The sequence below is a fragment of the Pristiophorus japonicus genome, chromosome 6 (assembly GCF_044704955.1).
Source record: "Pristiophorus japonicus isolate sPriJap1 chromosome 6, sPriJap1.hap1, whole genome shotgun sequence".
NCBI lineage: Eukaryota > Metazoa > Chordata > Chondrichthyes > Pristiophoridae > Pristiophorus > Pristiophorus japonicus.
In genome coordinates, this window is record NC_091982.1 from 228,671,337 (window position 1) to 228,687,715 (window position 16,379).

Consider the following 16,379-nt stretch of genomic DNA (forward strand, 5'->3'; position numbering starts at 1 on the left):
GAAGTCCTTTTATCTTACAAATTACGTCACTTTACAACACATGCTTTAGCACTACAAAGCTTTGACTTATCGAAGGCTAAGCTTTTGATATATAACCCATCCTGCATTGTGACAGGGCAGTATAAACAAGTGCAGGTCTTTTGACACCAGTTTAAACAAACATACCAGTGTTCATTATCTCACATTCCAATCTCCATTAACTCAAGGCCAGCATGCCTTAAAGTCTAACTATTTAAAGCATGCATCAGTATTATCCCTTACAAAATTCATTTAAAGGGGAAAATAAGACAAATGTTTGGTCCCGTATACAATCAAATATATGTCCAAAAATCCGCTCCAACACCAACGCCAGGAACTCCCGCCTCTCGGACTGCCGCCGCCTCTCGCTGCCGCTGAGCCTTTATAGGCCTCACCAACGCCAGGAACTCCCGCCTCTCGGACTGCCGCCGCCTCTCGCTGCCGCTGAGCCTTTATAGGCCTCACCAACGCCAGGAACTCCCGCCTCTCGGACTGCCACCGCCTCTCGCTGCCGCTGAGCCTTTATAGGCCTCACCAACGCCAGGAACTCCCGCCTCTCGGACTGCCGCCGCCTCTCGCTGCCGCTGAGCCTTTATAGGCCTCACCAACGCCAGGAACTCCCGCCTCTCGGACTGCCACCGCCTCTCGCTGCCGCTGAGCCTTTATAGGCCTCACCAACGCCAGGAACTCCCGTCTCTCGGACTGCCACCGCCTCTCGCTGCCGCTGAGCCTTTATAGGCCTCACCAACGCCAGGAACTCCCGCCTCTCGGACTGCCACCGCCTCTCGCTGCCGCTGAGCCTTTATAGGCCTCACCAACGCCAGGAACTCCCGCCTCTCGGACTGCCGCCGCCTCTCGCTGCCGCTGAGCCTTTATAGGCCTCACCAACGCCAGGAACTCCTGCCTCTCGGACTTATGCCGTGGTCAATTATAAAGTCTTGGAATTCTGCGCTGGTGAAGCACGGACCATTGTCACTGACCAATATGTCAGGGATTCCGTGCATTGCAAACATGGTTGCGAGGCTCTCCACAGTGGTGGAGGTTGTGCTCGAGTTTAAAATGGTGCATTCGATCCACTTTGAAAATGCATCTACAACTACGAGGAACATTTTGCCCATGAATGGGCCCGCATAGTCTACGTGCACCCGTGACTACGGTTTGGTAGGCCAGGGCCAGGGGCTCAGTGGAGCCTCCCTGGGGGCATTGCTGAGTTGGGCACAAATGGTGCACCTTCGGACGCAGAGCTCCAAGTCCGCGTCAATACCAGGCCACCAGACGTGGGACCTGGCTATGGCCTTCATGAGAACGATCCCTGGGTGCTCGCGGTGCAGCTCCCGGACAAATGCCTCTCTGCCTCGCAGAGGCATGACTACTCGGCTGCCCCACATCAGGCAGTCTGCTTGTAGTGATAGCTCATGCATGCGCCTGTGAAAGGGTTTTAATTCCTCGGGGCAGGCATCGCGAGCCTCTGCCCAGTCACCGGTTAGGACACATCTTTTTACTAAGGATAACGTGGGGTCGCTGGCCGTCCAGGCTGTGATTTCGCGAGCCGTCATGGGCGAACCTGTGGACTCAAAGGCTCTGATTGCCATGACTATCTCACAGTCCTGTTTGTCAGACCCTTCTGTGGTCACCAGGGGTAGCCTGCTGAGCGCGTCGGCACAGTTGTCTGTGCCTGGTCTGTGCCTTATGGTATAGTCGTAGGACGCCAGCATGAGTGCCCACCATTGAATTCGCGCCGAGGCTTTGCCGTTTATTGCCTTGCTCTCGGATAGGAAGGACATGAGGGGCTTGTGGTCGGTTTCTAACGCGAACTTGGCCCCGAAAAGGTATTGGTGCATCTTTTTGACACAGTACACGCACGCGAGCGCCTCCTTCTCCACCATTCCGTACCCGCGCTCCGCCCGCGAAAGTGACCTGGAGGCATAAGCTATGGGTTGTAATTTGCCCACACTATTGACATGTTGCAAAACTTACCCGACCCCATACGCTGACGCATCGCATGTGAGAACTAGCTTTTTACCTGGATCAAAGAAAGTCAAAACACTGTTGGAACACAAAAGGTTGCGTGCTTTATTGAAGGCGCGTTCCTGGGCGTCCCCCCAAAACCATTCGCACCCCTTCCTGAGTAGCACGTGGAGATGCTCCAGCAGCGTGCTTAAGTTCTGCATAAAGTTCCCAAAGTAATTGAGTAGCCCGAGAAAGGCGCGCAGTTCTGAGACATTCCGGGGCCTGGGTGCCAGGTGAATTGCTTCCGTTTTGGACTCTGTTGGGCGGATTCCATCAGCGGCAATCCTTCTGCCCAAAAATTCAACCTCGGGTGCGAGAAACAGGCACTTGGATTTCTTGACTCGTAGGCCTACCCGATCCAACCGCTTTAATACTTCCTCCAAATTACGGAGATGGGAGTCGGTATCCCTGCCCGTGATAAGTATGTCGTCTTGAAATACAACCGTCCCCGGGGTGGACTTGAGCAGACTCTGCATGTTGTGCTGGAATATGGCAGCTGCCGACTGATGCCGAATGAGCATCGATTGTACATGAAAAGGCCTCGATGTGTGTTGATGGTGGTGAGTAGCTTGGATTCCTCGGTCAATTCTTGCATCATATACGCAGATGTGAGGTCTAATTTTGAGAAAAGTTTACCTCCAGCCAATGTGAAAAATAAGTCCTCCGCTCTGGGCAGCGGGTACTGGTCCTGTAGGGAGACTCTGTTTATGGTAGATTTGTAGTCCCCACAGATTCGTACGGATCCATCAGGCTTCATGACTGGGACGCTGGGACTTGCCCAGTCGCTAAATTCCACAGGTGATATAATGCCTTCCCGCAGAAGCCTGTCTAGTTTGTGTTCAATCTTTTCCCTCATCACATAGGGTACAGCTCTGGCCTTGTGATGGACTGGTCTAGCATCCTGTGTGATGTAGATTTTGACTTTGGCCCCTTTGAAAGTGCCCACACCTGGCTGAAAGAGATGTTCAAATCGCTTTATAACTGTTGAGCAGGAGGTCCGTTCCTCTAATGACATGGCATGGACATCATCCCATTTCCAGTTTAGTTTTGCCAGCCAGCTTCTCCCCAGCAGTGCTGGGGGGTCTCCGGGGACAATCCACAGGGGAGATCGGTTCACTGTCCCTTTGTGTGTGACGGAGAGCATGGTGCTGCCGAGGACTGGTACGATTTCTTTGGTATAGGTCCTTAGTTTGTTGTCGACCCTTGTGAGTTTTGGTCTGTCTCTTTTATGGGGCCACAGTTGTTCAAATTGTTGAGCCCCCATGAGAGATTGACTCGCTCCCGTTTCCAGCTCCATGTTGACAGATATCCCATTGGGTAGGACCCTCTTCATTATAGGAGGCGTCCAGGTGTAGGAGCAGTGGCCATTGATCGTGTTGACCCGCTGTACATCGGTGTTCCGGGTACTGTCCCCACCATCTTCTGGTTCGCTTTCCGACCCATCTGATTCGTATACCAGCCGAGCTGCTGTTTTTTTGCACATGCGGGCCAAATGCCCTGTATATTCACAATTTCTGCAAACAGCCTGCTGAAATCGAAATCCCCTTGATGAGTGCCTACCCCCACAACTCCAGCACAAACCTGTTCCATTGTTCAAAGAGTTCCCAAAGAATGAGCCGCGTCTGGCTGATCTCTCTTGAGCTTCTCTCAGTTTGTAGTTGATTGCTCGCATTGTGGGTTGATGAGGTGTGAACGCCCGTTCCTGTGGCCCTTGATTGCTTCTGCCTGCTGTCGAGAGCCTGTTCTCCCGGTTTTGTCTGTGTGTGGGGGTAGCAGCTTGTTTAGTGCTGTGAACTTCTTGTTCCGATATTTCGTTAGTTGTCGTACCTGCATTGTAAATCAACCTCGTTTCTTCTTCCCCTACCAAGAATGTCTGTGCAACCAGTGCTGCTGCCTCTAAGATCAGGTTCTTGGTCTCTATGAGCTTTCGGAATATGCCTGCGTGGCCTATTCCTGCAATGTAAAAGTCTCTCAGCATTTCTCTCCTCAGTTCATCGGAGAACTCACATAAACTAGCCAACCTCCGAAGTTCCGCCACGAAGTCGGGTATACTCTGGCCCACACAGCGTCTGTAGTTGTGGAACCTGTGTCTGGCCATGTGTAGGCTGCTCGCTGGCTTCAGGTGGTCTCTTACCAGTGTGCTCAATTCTTCAAACAACTTGCTTGCTGGTTTCTCGGGTGCCAACAGATCCTTCATTAAAGCGTATGTTTTCGAACCCCAGTTGATCAAGAGATGGGCTCTTCTCTTGTTTGCCTTATCGTAGCCTAACCAGTCTTTGGTTACAAAGCTTTGCTGGAGCCTTTCTATAAAGTCCTCCCAATTGTCTCCCGCATTGTACTTTTCATCTGATCCGTTGTTCACCATTCTGTGGATTCTGTAATCCCGTAACTCGTCGCCACTATAAAGTCCTGTCCCCTCAGTACATATTCACACGAGGCATGTAGTGAAGTCAAGATCACTCTGGACCTGCACCTTTATTTCATAGCTCTGGAATGCTGCACTTGCCTGAGACCTGTCCTTATATACCTGTCTCTTGCAAGTGCACCCATGGTGGTAAGGTATGCTGGTGGTTACAGGTCATATCTTATTACAGTCATGTATAGCATGTTAGGATACAGTTATATATAATAATGTAAGATACATGACAGAAACGTTTGGACAAATTTAGCTCAGAACAGTTGCAATGTGTTGCTGTAACTTCACCAGTCCATTTTGTCCTGATTGGTTGCTGCATTCATCCTCCCATTCCTGACCTTCGATAATCAGTTTGCGCTTGTGCCAAGCACAGTTACTGCATCGTTAAAGAAGTAAAAATGCACTTTTGAGATACAGAGGAAATAGATAGAAATAGTTCGCACGGATATTAGGGAGGATACTTGTGCTAGACAAACCTCATAGAATGCTTTGAGGAGGCAACGGGCACGGTAAATGGGGGAAATGTGGTGGATGTGGTGGACACGGTCTTCGGGGAAGTCTTTGACAAGATGTCACATGGGCGATTGCTAGAGAAGGTTGAGGGGTATGGAATTGAAAGGGCGAATAGCAAAATGGATTGAAAATTAGTCAGAAGCGAGAACATTTGCAGATGATATCAAAATAGGAGATAGAGTTCATTCTTTAGAAGACCAAAGGAAGCTAAAATGGGATATTGATAAATTGGGAGAATGGTTTAAAAGTGGCAGGTAGAATTCAATGTCAGTAAGTTTAAGGTGGAAGTGGGTTTGGTGCTGCCGAGGAGCAAAGGGTTTTGGTGGTGGGGGGCGCGGGGCCGGGTAAGCTACAGGTTCACAGGACATTAAAGGCAGCACCTCAGGTTGATATAGCCATAAAAAAGTAAATGTAATTCTGGGTATTATCATAAAAGTTACAGAAAATAAAAGCCAGAATTACATATTAAAGTAAAGTAACTGAGTACTGTAGATGTAAGTGTGACCTTAGTCTCTTTATTCTAACGCCAGAGTGCTGTTACAGCATGGGAGGCCTGCTTATATACAGTGCTCCCAAGGGATGCTGGGATCCCTTGGAATCCCAACAGGTACACCATCTGGTGGCGGTAAAATACTGGTTACATAGCATTGCATACATAACATCATTCCCCCCAAAGTCAATAGAACACTTATTTATAGGGTGAGACGATCTGGGCCTTTCGTCTCGGTACAAATGCAGGTGTCGGTGAGTTGGTTGGTTCTTCGCTGGGCTGCTGTGCAGCTGGTCTTGCTGGGCTGCTGGGGATGGTGAGTTCAGCTTCGTGGTCAACCATGATGTCAGTTGCCACTTGTGTGTGTATCGGAGTGTCGAAGTTGCTGGTGTCCTCTTCAGGTTGCTCATGGCTGTCTGTGAATCGCAATTTAGTTTGATCCAAATGCTTTCTGCAAGTTAGTCCATTTGCAAGTTTGACCTGAAACACCCTGCTCCCTTCTTTGGCTATGACAGTGCCAGCAAGCCATTTGGGACCATGTCCATAGTTGAGTACAAATACAGCGTCATTAACTTCAATATCGCGTGACAAGTTTGCGTGATCATGGTACATTCTTTGTTGATGCCGCCTGTCCTCGACGTGATCATAGAGGTCAGGGTGGACAAGAGAGAGCCTTGTTTTGAGCACCCTTTTCATGAGCAGCTCGGCTGGGGGAACCCCGGTGTGCAAGTGGGGTCTGGTGCGGTAACTGAGCAGGACTCGGGACAGGCGGGTCTGCAGGAAGACTTCCGACATGCGTTTCAAACTTTGCTTGATGGTTTGGACTGCCCGTTCTGCCTGGCCATTGGATGCGGACTTGAACGGGGCAGATGTGACGTGCTTGATCCCATTGCGGGTCATGAATTCCTTGAATTCAGCACTGGTGAAGCACAGCCCATTATCCTGACAAGGACATCAGGCAAGCCGTACATGGTGAACATGGCTCGTAGGTTTTCGATGGTTGCAGTGGACGTGCTTACAGACATTATTACATACTCAATCTATTTTGAATAAGCATCCACAACAACCAAAAACATTTGCCTAGAAACGGGCCAGCAAAGTCAACATGGATCCTAGACCATGGTTTAGAGGGCCATGACCACAAACCTAACGGTGCCTCTCAGGTACATTGCTCAGTTGAGAGCAAGTGTTGCATTGAAGCACGCAAGACTCCAAATCTGAGTCGCTGCTGGCCCACCACACATGGGATCTGGCTATAGCTTTCATCATTACTATGCCTGGGTTAGTACTGTGTAGGTCATGTGTGAATGTTTCCCTGCCTTTCATAGGCAAAACCACACGATTACCCCACAAAAGACAGTCAGCCTCTATGGACATTTCATCTTTGCACCGCTGGAACGGTTTGATCTCTTCATGCATCTCCGCTGGGATGCTGGACCAGCTCCCATGGAGGACACAGATTTTTACAATGGACAGTAAAGGATCCTGGCTGGTCCAGGTCCTGATCTGGCGGGCAGTAATGGGTGACTTTTTATTTTCAAATGCATCCATCACCAAGAGCAAGTCTGCAGGCTGTGCCATTTCTACCCCGGTGATGGGCAATGGTAGCCAACTGAGAGCATCAGCGCAGTTCTCTGTGGCTGGTCTGTGGCAGATTACATATTTATATGCAGACAGCGTGAGCGCCCATCTTTGGATGCGAGCAGAGGCATTGGTATAATCCCTTTGCTCTCTGAGAATAGCGATATGAGTGGCTTAACTCAAACTTAAGACCAAACAGATACTGGTGCATTTTCTTTTACCTGGTAAACACATGCCAGAGCTTCTTTTTCAATCATGCTGTAGGCCCTTTCGGCCTTGGACAAACTCCTGGATACATAGGCGACCGGTTGGAATGTTACCGATTCGTTTGCTTGTTGTAACACACACCCGACCCCGTACGAAGACGCATCGCAAGCTAGCACTAAATGTTTACATGGGTTATACAGAACAAGCAGTTTGTTGGAACATAACAGATTTCTGGCTTTCTCAAAAGCAGCCTCTTGTGATTTCCCCCATACCCAGTCACCTCCCTTGTGCAGCAACACACGTAGGGGTTCTAGCAAGGTGCCTAACCCGGGTAGGAAATTAGCAAAATAATTGAGGAGTCCCAAGAACGACCGCAGCTCCATCATGTTCTGTGGCCTCGGCGCGTTCTTGATGGCCTCCGTCTTGGCGTCGGTTTGTCTGATGCCGTCTGCCGCGATTCTTCTCTCTAAGAACTCGACCTCTGGCACCAGGAAAACACATTTCGAGCGTTTCAACCTGAGTCCCACCCGATCTAGCCGACTTAGAACCTCTTCCAGGTTCTTCAAGTGTTCGATGATATCCCGACCTGTGATCAATATGTCGTCCTGGAAAACCACGATGCGTGGAACCGAATTTAGCAGGCTCTCCATGTTCCTTTGAAAAATAGCCGCGGCCGATCGAATCCCAAACGGGCATCTGTTGTAGATGAACAGACCTTTGTGCGTGATGATGCAGCTGAGAACTTTTGAAGAAACCGCCAGCTCCTGCATCATGTAGGCCGAGGTCAAGTCCAATTTGGTGAACGTCTTTCCTCCTGCCAGGGTCACAAATAGGCCACCTGCCTTGAATAGCGGGTACTGGTCCTGCAGTGAAAAACGGTTAATCATTACTTTATAGTCCCCACAAATTTTGACCATGCCATCGTCCTTGAGGACCAGAACAATCGGACTGGCCCACTCGTTGAACTCCACCGGTGCGATGATGCCTTCTCGCTGCAGCCTGTCCAACTCGATCTCCACTTTTTCTGGCATCATATGTGGCACTGCCCGTGCCTTGTGGTGGATGGGTCGTGTACTGGGAACCAAGTGGATCTGCACCTTCACCCCAGAGAAACTTCCGGTGCCTGGCTCAAACAATGACGGAAACTTGCTCAGAACCTGGGCACATGAGGCATTGTCAACAGATGAGAGCGCTCGGATGTTGTCCCAGTTCGAGGGGATTTTTCCAAGCCAGCTTCTGCCGAACAGTGTGGGGCCATCTCCTAGTATAAACCATAGTGGGAGTTCATGCACTGCTCCATCATAGGAGATTTTTACTGCTGCGCTGCCATTATAGTGATCAGCTCTTTGGTGCAAGTTCTCAGCTTGGTATGAACGGGGCTAAGCTTGGGCCTGTGTGCCTTGTTGCACCACAGCCTGTCGAAGGCCTTTTTGCCCATGATAGACTGACTCGCACCTGTGTCCAGCTCCATGGAATTCTGTCCAATTCGAATTTAACATGATTGGTGGACATTTCATGATGAAGGTGTGTACCCCGTACACTTCTGCCTCCTCGGTTCGAGTCTCTAGATTGATCCACCACGGATCAATCTTCCTCTGCAACTTGGTGGTTTGCAGGGTTTGCGGCTCGTCTGCACATTCGCTGGAGGTGTCCCATTGTTTTACAGCCTTTGCACACATAGTGTTTGAAGTGGCATTGATGGGCCCGATGATCACCTCCACAGCGCCAACAAGGTGGTAACTGCCTCGCGTTAACGTTTGATGGCGGACTCTGGGTCATCTGAGGTCATGCAGCTGCAGGTGTGTACATTCTGCCATATGCATTCCTGCCTGAAAACAACGTTACTTTGTGTACAGTACTTGCCGAAACCTCTTTTTGCTGCAAAATTTGTTTGGTGTTATCGCTGGTGGACATAAATGCCTGGGTTATCGTTAAGGCTTTGCTCAGGTTCAGTGTTTCAACAGTCAATATTTTGTGAAGGATAACCTCATGGCCAATGCCAAGCACAAAGACGTCTCTTAGCATTTGCTGCAGGAATCCACCGAATTCACAATGTCCTGCAAGGCGCCTTAGTTCGGCGACGTAGCCCCAACTTCCTGACTTTCTGACAGTTGACATATGTAAAATCGATAAAAACATAGAAACATAGAAACATAGAAAATAGGTGCAGGAGTAGGCCATTCGGCCCTTCGAACCTGCACCACCATTCAATAAGATCCTGGCCGATCATTCACCTCAGTACCCCTTTCCTGCTTTCTCTCCATACCCCTTGATCCCTTTAGCCGTAAGGGCCATATCTAACTCCCTCTTGAATATATCCAATGAACTGGCATCAACAACTCTCTGCGGTAGGGAATTCCACAGGTTAACAATTCTCTGAGCGAAGAAGTTTCTCCTCATCTCAGTCCTAAATGGCTTACCACTTACCCTTAGACAATATCCCCTGGTTCTGGACTTCCCCAACATCGGGAACATTCTTCCTGCATCTAGCCTTCCAGTCCCGTCAGTATTTTATATGTTTCTATGAGATCCCCTCTCATTCTTCTCAACTCCAGTGAATACAGGCCCAGTCAAGCCAGTCTCTCCTCATATGTCAGTCCTGCCATCCCGGGAATCAGTCTGGTGAACCTTCGCTGCACTCTCTCAATAGCAAGAATGTCTTTCCTCAGATTAGGAGACTAAAACTAAATACAATATTCCAGGTGAGGCCTCACCAAGGCCCTGCACAACTGCATAAGACTTCCCTGCTCCTATACTCAAATCCCCTAGCTATGAAGGCCACCATGCCATTTGCCTTCTTCACCGCCTGCTGTACCTGCATGCCAACTTTGAATGAATGATGTACCATGACTCCCAGGTCTCGTTGCACCTCACCTTTTCCTAATCTGCCGCCATTCAGATAATATTCTGCCCTCGTGTTTTTGCCACCAAAGTGGATAACCTCACATTTATCCACATTATACTACATCTGCCATGCATTTGCCCACTCACCTAACCTGTCCACGTCACCCTGCAGCCTCTTAGCATCCTCCTCACAGTTCACACCGCCACCTAGTTTATTGTCATCTGCAAACTTGGAGATATTACAATCAATTCCTTCATCTAAATCATTGATGTATATTGTAAATAGCTGGGATCTCAGCACTGAGCCCTGCGGTATCCCACTAGTCACTGCCTGCCATTCTGAAAAGGACCCATTTATCCATACTCTCTGCTTCCTGTCTGCCAACCAATTCTCTATCCATGTCAATACATTACCCCCAATACGATGTGCTTTAATTTTGCATGGGACCTTGTCAAAAGCCTATTGAAAGTCCAAATACACCACATCCACTGGTTCTCCCCTGTGCACTCTACTAGTTACATCCTCAAAAAATTCCAGAAGATTTGCCAAACATGATTTTCCTTTCATAAATCCATGCAGACTTGGACCGATCCTGTCACTGCTTTCCAAATGCGCTGCTATTTCATCCTTAATAATTGATTCCAACAGTTTCCCCACAACTGATGTCAGGCTAACCGGTTTATAATTACACGTTTTCTCTCTCCCTCCTTTTTAAAAAGTGGTGTTACATTAGCTACCCTCCAGTCCATAGGAAATGATCCAGAGTCGATAGACTGTTGTAAAATGATCACCAATGCATCCACTATTTCTAGGGCCACTTCCTTAAGTACTCTAGGATGCAGACAATCAGACCCTGGGGATTTATCGGCCTTCAATCCCATAAATTTCTGCAACACAATTTTCCGCCTGATAAGGATATCCTTCAGTTCCTCCTTCTCATAAGACCCTCGGTCCCCTAGTACATCCGGAAGGTTATTTGTGTCTTCCTTCATGAAGACAGAACCAAAGTATTTGTTCAGTTGGTCTGCCATTTCTTTGTTCCCCATTATAAATTCACCTGAGTCCGACTGCAAGGGACCTACGTTTTTCTTCACTAATCTTTTTCTCTTCACCTATCTATAGAAGCTTTCGCAGTCAGTTTTTATGTTCACGGCAAGCTTCCTCTCGTATTCTATTTTCCCCCTCTTAATTAAATCCTTTGTCCTCCTCTGCTGAATTCTAAATTTCTCTCAGTCCTCAGATTTGCTGCTTTTTCTGGCCAATTGATATGCCTCTTCCTTGGATTTAACACTATCCTTAATTTCCCTTGTTAGCCACGGTTGAGCCACCTTCCCCGTTTTCTTCTTACTCCAGACCAGATGTACAATTGTTGAAGTTCTTCCATGTGATCTTTAAATGTTTGCCATTGCCTATCCACAGTCAACCCTTCGTTCGCCAGTCTTTTCAAGCCAGTTCAAATCTCATACCATCGATGATACCTTTCCCTAAGTTCAGGACCCTAGTCTCTGAATTAACTGTGTCACTCTCCATCTTAATAAAGAATTCTACCATATTATGGTCACTCTTTCCCATATCTTGCCATCAGAACATTCGGATTAGGTGCTCCCGGACCAACATACACAATTCTTCATACGATTTGGTTGTTAATTTCACCGGAGCAAGAAGATTCCTCATGAGGCTATAGGTTGTTGCCCCGCAGACAGTGAGGAGGATCGCCCTTTGTTTGGTAGCATTCTCATCCCCTTCCAGCTCGTTGGCCACGAAGTATTGATTGAGTCGCTCCACGAAGGCCTCCCAATCGTGCCCTTCTGAGAATTTCTCCAGGATACCAACAGTTCTCTGCATTTTTGCGTGATGGTTCGTTATCTCGTTGCCAGTTGTTATGTTCATAATAAAGTAAAGTAACTGAGTACTGTAGACGTGAGTAAGTGTGTCCTTAGTTCCTTTATTCCAACTCCAGAGTGTTGGTACAGCATGGGAGGCCTGCTTATATACAGTGCTACTCCAACAGGTAGGCCCTATGGTGGCAGTATAATATTGGTTACATAGGGTTGCATACATAGTCGAAGGAGGAGCGAGTTCCGGGGACGTCGAGGCCGATAAAGGCCAGCGGGAGTTCGTGGTCGGAGAGCTAGTCGGAGGAGGAGCGAGTTCCGGGGATGTTAAGGCCTATAAAGGCCAGCGGGAGTTCGTGGTCGGAGAGCTAGTGGAGGAGGAGCGAGTTCCGGGGACGTCGAGGCCGACCGGTGCAGCTACAGGGAGAAGACAAAAAGAAGAAAGAAATCGAAAAGTGACGTCAGAGCCAAGGGGGTAAGTGATTGGCTGGTGATTGGTGAGTAGTTTTTCTTTTTCTTTCTTCATCAGTAAGTAACCTTTCGCATTGTTGTTGCCCAATTAAGTTAATCCAAGGGTTAAGTCATGGCAGGAGAGCTCGGACGCGTGTTATGCTCCCCCTGTACTACGTGTGAACTCAGGGACGCTTCCGGTGTCCCTGATGACTATTTGTGCGGGAAGTGTATCTGCCTGCAGATCCTGACAGACCGCATTGCGGCACTGGAGCTGCGGGTGGATGAACGCTGGAGCATCCACGATGCTGAGAATGACGTGAATAGCACGATTAGCGAGTTGGTCACACCACAGGTAAAGGGTACACAGCCAGATAGGGATTGGGTGACCAAAAGGAAGAGCAGTACAAGGAAGGTAGTGCAGGGGTTCCCTGTGGTCATCCCCCTGCAAAACAGATACACTGTTTTGGGTACTATTGCGGGGGATGACTCATCAGGGGAAGGCAGAAGCAGCCAAGTTCATGGCACTGTGGGTGGCTCTGCTGCACAGGAGGGCAGGAAAAAGAGTGAGAGAGCGATAGTGATAGGGGATTCAATTGTAAGGGGAATAGATAGACTCCAGGATGGTATGTTGCCTCCCTGGTGCAAGGGTCAAGGATGTCTATGAGCGGGTGCAGGACATTCTGAAAAGGGAGGGTGAACAGCCAGTTGTCGTGGTGCATATAGATAAAAAATGGGATGAGGTCCTACGAGACGAATTTAGGGAGCTAGGAGCTAAATTAAAAAGTAGGACCTCAAAAGTAGTAATACATAAGAACATAAGAATTAGGAACAGGATTAGGCCAGCTAGCCCCTCGAGCCTGCTCCGCCACTCAACAAGATCATGGCTTATCTGGCCGTGGACTCAGCTCCACTTACCCGTCCGCTCCCCATAACCCTTAATTCCCTTATTGGTTAAAAATCTATCTATCTGTGACTTGAATACATTCAATGAGCCAGCCTCAACTGCTTCCTTGGGCAGAGAATTCCACAGATTCACAACCCTCTGGGAGAAGAAATTCTTTCTCAACTCGGTTTTAAATTGGCTCCCCCGTATTTTGAGGCTGTGCCCCCTAGTTCTAATCTCCCCTACCAGTGGAAACAACCTCTCTGCCTCTATCTTGTCTATCCCTTTCATTATTTTAAATGTTTCGATAAAATCACCCCTCATCCTTCTGAACTCCAACGAGTAAAGACCCAGTCTACTCAATCTATCATCATAAGGTAACCCCCTCATCTCCGGAATCAGCCAAGTGAATTGTCTCTGTACCCCCTCCAAAGCTAGTATATCCTTCCTTAAGTAAGGTGACCAAAACTGCATGCAGTACTCCAGGTGCGGCCTCACCAATACACTGTACACTTGCAGCAGGACCTCCCTGCTTTTGTACTCCATCCCTCTGGCAATGAAGGCCAACATTCCATTCGCCTTCCTGATTACCTGCTGCACCTGCAAACTAACTTTTTTTTGGGATTCATGCACAAGGAAGCTCCGCTAAGCCTGGCGGAGCTGACCGGTGCCCTCGACCGGCTCTCGAGGGGAAAATCCCCGGGGCTGGACGGGCTGACCGTGGAGTTCCACAGGGCGTTCTGGGATGTCCTGGAGGGCGACTACGCGCGGGTCCTGGGGGAAAGTCTGGCGACCGGGGAGATGCCCCTCTCTTGGCGCAGGGCAGTCATCGTCCTGCTGCCTAAGAAGGGCGATCTCCGCCTCCTTAAGAACTGGCGCCCGGTCTCCCTCCTCAGCACGGACTACAAAATCTTCGCCAGGGCGATGTCTGCTCGCCTTGGTGCCGTGCTGGACCACATGATCCACCCCGACCAGTCCTACACGGTCCCGGGCCGGACAATCCACGACAACATCCATCTGGTCCGGGACCTCATCCATTGTTCCCAGGAGGCTGGTCTGTCGGTCGCCTTCCTATCCCTCGACCAAGAGAAGGCGTTCGACAGGGTGGATCACGACTATCTGCTCGGAACTCTGCGCGCTTTCGGGTTCGGGACGCATTTCGTCGCCCGGATCCGACTTTTGTACGCCGCCGCGGAGTGTCTGATTAAGGTTAACGGGTCCTTGACGGCGCCCCTTCGCTTTAGGAGAGGGGTGCGCCAGGGATGCCCCATGTCCGGCCAGTTATATGCCGTTTGCGTGGAGCCTTTCCTGCGCCTCTTGCGGACGAGGTTGACGGGACTGGCTCTGCAAGGGCCGGGCGGGGAGGTCGTCATCTTGGCTTACGCCGATGACGTGCTCCTCGCGGTAGAGGATCCCGCTGACCTGCGAAGGATGCGTGAGTGCCAGGAGATTTACTCGGCCGCGTCCTCCGCCAGGATCAACTGGGAGAAATGTTCCGGACTCCTGGTGGGTCAGTGGCGGGTGGACTCCCTGCCGGAGGAGCTCAGGCCTTTTGCCTGGAGCACGACCCATCTCCTCTATCTGGGAGTCTACCTTAGCCCCGACGAGGGAGCCTGGCCGGCGAACTGGCAGGAGCTGGAGGCCAAGGTCGCCGCTCGCCTAGGGCGCTGGACCGAGTGCTGTCCTACAGGGGTCGAGCGCTAGTCATAAACCAGCTGGTGGCCGCAATGTTATGGTACCGGCTGGTCACTTTGACCCCTCCCCCTGCGTTTGTCGCCAAGATACAGAAGAAGCTGGTGGACTTCTTCTGGAACAACAGGAAGCACTGGGTCTCTGCCGCGGTCTTGAGTCTCCCACTTGAGGAGGGCGGTTAGTCGTTGGTGTGCGTCAGCGCCCAGCTCGCGACTTTCCGTCTTCAGACCCTGCAGAGATACCTTTACGTCGAGCCCCCTCCTAGGTGGTGTGCTCTGGCAACGTATTTCTTCCGCCAGCAGCGCGACCTCAATTACGACACGCAGCTCCTGTTTGTGAACTTGGGGGGTGTCAAGACCGCCCTCCGGGAGCTGCCTGTCTTTTACAAGGAACTCATCAGGGTCTGGAACAAAGTCTCCACCAAGCGCAGCTCTCCGCCGGCTGGAGTGGCGGCCGTCCTGCAGGAGCCGCTGCTCGGGAATCCGTACCTCCACGACCGAGGTTTTATGTGGCGGTCGGAAGAGAGGGCTGTGGCTGGTGAGGTGACCAGGGTCAGGGACCTGCTCGATGGCGGAGGAGCGGGCTGGATGGCGCCAGACACGCTGGCGCGGCGCCTAAATTCTGCCAACGTCCGCCACGCGGCCGATGCCATCGAGTCGCTAAAAACAGCTTTGGGCCCTGACTCCGTTAGGTGCATCGAGGAGTCTCAAGCACGTGGGGAGATCCCGTCTGAACTGACCCCCGTCCGGACGGAATTCCTCATCGGCGCCAAACCCTCGGGGGCCGGCGCCTCACAACTTGAGCCGCCTCGGGAAAATCCCCTCCGTGCCTTTCAGTTCCGCGCGGAGGGGTTTCCTGTACGGGCTGCTCCTGCACACTCTCAACTTTGCCATCCTCGCCTGCCGTCCGAACACGCCATGGCGTACCATCCTGCCGTCCGGAGGAGGCGGGGGTCCCCGATGGAGGGCACTCTACGCAGGGGTCCTCCCACTATTCATTGGGGACTTGGCCTGGAGGGTGGTGCACGGAGCAGTGCCGTGCAATAAATTTTTAAGCCAGTTCACGGACTCCCAGGCCGCCTGCAATTTCTGCGGTCTGGAGGAGTCCGTGTTCCATGTTTTTATGGAATGCACGAGGTTGCAGCCCCTGTTTTATTATTTGAAGGGGCTGCTCCTGAAATTCTGGCTGCACTTCAGTCCCACTCTCCTGATCTTTGGGCACCCTGTGCGGAGGGGAGCGGGTAGGTCCGAAGGCCTCCTCGTAGGACTGCTCCTGGGCACGGCCAAGGGTGCCATCAGCCGGTCCAGGCAGCGGGCGGTCGAGGGGGTCGTTCAACCTGACTGCCTGCCTCTCTTCCGCTCTTACATCTGGTCCAGGGTGTCCTTGGAGATGGAGCACGCGGTGTCCACCGGTACGCTCGCGGCCTTCCGCGAGAG